The sequence below is a fragment of the Capsicum annuum genome, unplaced genomic scaffold (assembly GCF_002878395.1).
Source record: "Capsicum annuum cultivar UCD-10X-F1 unplaced genomic scaffold, UCD10Xv1.1 ctg4866, whole genome shotgun sequence".
NCBI classification, from domain to species: domain Eukaryota; kingdom Viridiplantae; phylum Streptophyta; class Magnoliopsida; order Solanales; family Solanaceae; genus Capsicum; species Capsicum annuum.
The window spans coordinates 24,900-29,486 of record NW_025856381.1 but is presented as its reverse complement, the minus strand read 5'-3'; the positions used below and the strand labels follow the sequence as shown (position 1 = coordinate 29,486).

The 4,587-nt window shown below is 33.0% G+C and overlaps 1 long non-coding RNA gene across 2 annotated transcripts in view; it reads left to right on the top strand.

The window, feature by feature from the left end:
• The first annotated feature begins 2,009 nt into the window (after positions 1-2,009).
• Positions 2,010-4,587, top strand: part of LOC124892580 — a 13,860-nt gene continuing 11,282 nt past the window's right edge. The window contains exons 1-2 of one of the 2 annotated variants that reach the window (XR_007050330.1): positions 2,010-2,607; positions 3,329-3,381. This is a non-coding gene — a long non-coding RNA (uncharacterized LOC124892580). Of the gene's footprint in view, positions 2,608-3,325; positions 3,382-4,587 lie in introns of both variants that reach the window. The other variant, XR_007050329.1, reaches the window with a different exon arrangement.

Sequence of the window (4,587 nt, the reverse complement as noted above, 5' to 3'; positions counted from 1 at the left end):
TTTTTTGCCCTACTTAATTAATCTTGCCTATAAGGCAGATGTTATAATTCTTTCCCATAAGACAGACGTTCATGGTATTTCAAGACAACGAACCTGCATAACAAAGTTAGAACTTAGATATGTTGTTCATATGGCAGACCATAAGTGTAACGACCCAAACTCCCAAGTGTTCTGAGGACATGTATCCCATCCCAACCATGGTAGGTAAGCCTAACTTGACAACTCGACGACTTAGGTTAAAATCAAAAATTATAAAAGAGTCCATACACGATAATAATAAAGTAGTAATAGTAATAACTCAAGATGCACTAAATGAAACTGAACAAGAAAACATGAAATCTCAAGTCTCGGTTGTTATAAGTACAAGAGCATAGATAGAATACTAAATAAAAATACTTAATAGGCGTCATAGGTCAACTTAGCTTAAGAAAAAATTATATCGAATAAGGAATATTAAAATAGTCATGCACAAATAAAAGTCCCAGCACTTCAATATCAATAACCACCAAAATCACCTGCACAATAATAATAATGAATGATGTTATGTAATGATTTGAAATGAAATACAATGATTAATGCCTACCGAAATATGCCTACTCTAGTTGTGTGCTGCAAGATGGGACCTATGGGTGATTCATGAGATTCATATATCATGTCCAGACTCGAACCAGTACTTCCACAATATCATTCCCAGACTCAAACTGTGAATTAAAATCAATATCAATGACCTGGACTACAATGTGAACTAAATTTAGTATCAAATACTCGGACTCAAACTGAAATTTCAACAAATCTTGCCTGGACTTGAATCGAGACTTAAAAATCAATTATTCCTTTTCAAGCATGTCCATGATCTCTGAATTAACAAATATGCATGAACACAACGATAAAATTGTAGCCTTGTGCAACAAATACATTCCAATACCTCACAACAATGGTCCATCCATGAAAACAGGCTACAAACCTTAATATCAAGCCAGAATTCTGAATTTTTCGATATCAAGTATAAGTCTTAATTTGGTTAATACAATAATAATTCATCTCATTTAGTACCCCAAATTCATGAATTTACCCTGTCCGTGGCATGTTTTACATGATAAGTCCTCGTCCAAGTTAAATTCGAAGAAAGTTAAGAAAATTCGAAGAAAGTTAAGTCATAACCTAATTAAAAGCCAAACAACAAGCCATCAACGGTCACGAACTAACCTTCTCCTTCTAAATGGATTTGGATCTCTCTCAATCTATCAAGAAAAGTTCAACACATAAATACGAGTCCAAGAATACTCACATGATCCGTTATATTGACTCTTGGCCTAAGTGTGAACCTCAAGATGAAATGAACCTTGGATTTAAATCTAATAAAATGAATTTAAATTAATTGTGTAGTCCAGATTAATTATTCACTTCAAATAAACATGAACATAATTCAAATTTTATGTGGATTTAACCCAATATAATTTTCTTCTATAGCATATACGAATAATAAATTTAATTTATATGCCTTTTATAATTATCTTGTGGTAACCTAATCGTGTAAGAAAAGGCTTCAAAATTGAGTTCTTGAAGTTGTGTTTGGATATGCAGTCACTTAAAAAAAAAAGTTTTATGAGTGAAAGTAATTTTTTTCTCATAAACTGCCTTCGATCAATATTTAAAATTTGAAACCTTTTTACAGACAAATTTTATTAAATGGAAAGTAGGAAAAAATAAATATCAATCCAAAAATAGAGGTTATCTATTAAAAAATTTAAAATTATGAAAAAAGATTTTCAAAATTAGATTCAAAATTTGCCGTCAAACTATAAATTAATATAAAACTTAAACTCATTGACTAACCATAACATTAGTGGAAAAGAAACTTCTCTCGAAAGTCGATCTAGACCAATTTATCAAACTTGAAAATTTTAATGACAAACTATTATTAACAAAAAAAATAGAGTCAAAAATTGAGTATCACCCAAAAATAGGGGTAATTAGTGTAAAGATTTGAAAGTTTTTTAAAGAGAGATTTAGAAAATCTAATTCAGAGGAATGGTCATACTCTAGTCCAACTATAAACTTACCTTATCTCAACAAAGTTCTTCAATAGAACTAAGACAAAATTCTAAATTTTGCAAAAAAAAATAAAAAAAAGAGGTGCTCATTTTATCTCAACAATGCTCTTGGTAGAACAACAGTGAAACACCTTTCTATACAATGAATTCTCTAGAACCTCTCCAGCACCAAAAACCTCCAATGGCTACAGAACAAACCCCACCACCCCAACAACAACAACAACAACTACCACTACAAGGCCATGAAATAATGGCTATTCCTCAAACCACAGCCCTAGCCCCAGAAAGAACCCAAAAACGACATGTCACCCCGAAACATCATATTCCAACAACAAAACCTACCATTTTCTTTACCCAGAAACTTTTGGATCACCTATTGCCGCTGTTGGGGCTATTGCTGAGCCCTCTAAGAAAAAGAGGGGTCGTCCAAGGAAGATTGTTGGTGATGGTAGAACTGGCATTACTGGTGCTACTTCTTCAGGAAATTCATCCAAAAAGGTCTGCGGGAGGACCTCAGGCTCCAAAAAGAAGCAGCAAGAGCCAAAAGTTTTAGGTATATATATATATTTTTTTATTACTATCACTTCAGCTATTTATCTAGCGTAAAGAAATTAACTTACATTATTAATATCGTAAGCAAATTTGGGTCTATTGAAGAAAACCTCCCTACCTTACAAGTAGGGATGATATTTGTGAACATTCTAGCCTCCCTATACCTTACTTGTAGATTACACTGAGTTGTTATTGTTGTACATTAGTAACGTAAATTATTGAACTTACATATATTGATAACGTAAAGAATTTAACCTATAAAAATGTTTAACTCTATTACTGTTGTTAGAAGTTTTTTTATTAGTATTGCTAATCCCACTTCTTATGGACATTTATATATAGTTATCCTGACATTTACACTATTATCATAGGGCTACATTTTAGGATTAGGTTTTTGTTTCCTCAACTATCTCCTATGCCCCAATTAGTTTGTCATTGGTTGCTTATCAAAAATTCAGGTTGACTAACATTAGGGGAAAGATATATTAGATCAAATTAATTTTAAATAATTGAATTTTAGTTATTTGGATACATTGAAAAGTATTATAAGTTGCAAATCTTGTTGGAAAAAGGGTGAAAGAAAATATTTTAATATGTTGATCAGAGTTCACATAATTTGTACCTTAGGAAGTTAATAGTGTCAAATAATTGAAGTTTTTATTAGCGTTTACCACTTTAACATATGCATCATAGTGATTATTGTTTTTTTTAATGGTTAGAAGGTTCAACTGAATTGGGATCTACAACGCGCACAATCCATGTGAACACTGGGGAGGTAAAAGATATTTTGCTTATTGATTTCGGGTTAAAGCATTCATTTTTTACAGGATGTTACAAAACTCTTATTAACATGTGTACTTTACAAATGCATTAATCTGCACATACTGAATTGTATGTTGTTGTTCTGCTATAGGTTCGAGTTTCAAATTTCATATGAAAGAAAAAGAAAGAGATCGGTTTCCTTTTGTATTTATTTTTTGTTGACTTCCATTTTAGGATGAAATGAAAGAACAAATTGTCAAGAGTTGACCTTGGCCTAACTCAACCTCAAAAGTTAGTTCAAGAGGTGAGGATTACCCAAATCCATATAAGCAAACCACTAGTCCATTTCTCAATCAATGTGGGACTTTTACCTACTCTAACACCCCCTCACGCCCAGGCCCAACTAACACTGGCGCGTGGACCGGGAGCCCAAAACGGGAATGGACCTGGCTCTGATACCATGTCAAGAATGGATCTTGGGCCTAACTCAACTTCAAAAGCTAGCTCAAGAGCTAAGGATTACCCAAGTCCATATATGCAAACCACTAGTCCATTATTGAAGATATCAACACCAGAGTATGAAAGACGTGGTTATTTGTTTATCTCCATATTTTCTTTGTCTTAAGTCATTAATAATTTGTTTAGATAAACTTTGAAGTTGTCAGTTATTTTTTTTAGTGTTTTAGTTTCAGTCAAATTGCAGGTCTATTAGTTATTGGTTAGGAGTAAGTTGAGTCCTAGTTATAAGCAATGACTTGCTTATATGTTTGTAAGCCTATATATACAGGCTATTTGCATCAATAAAGGATTAGTTCTCTGATTTTTCATCAATTTTTCTGTCAGTTTTTTTTTGTTTGATATTCAACATCTGGTATCAAAGCCAGACTCTTGTAGGTGCTATCAGGATGGGTGATCTTCAAGTAGTTGGTGGAATCAAGAAACTCAACAACCAAAACTACAATTCTTGGTCTACATATATGATGTCGTACTTGTAAGAACAAGACTTGTGGGAAGTAGTAAACGGAAATGAGGTTACGTCTCCAGAAGCTGAAGACGCGAATGGTACCTTACAAAAATGGAGAATCAAAGCGGGTAAAGCAATGTTCGCCTTGAAGACCACAGTTGAAGAAGATGTAATAGAGCATATACGTGATGCCAAAACTACATAGGAAACTTGGGATACGTTAGCCAAGTTGTTCTCCAAGAAGAATGATACGAA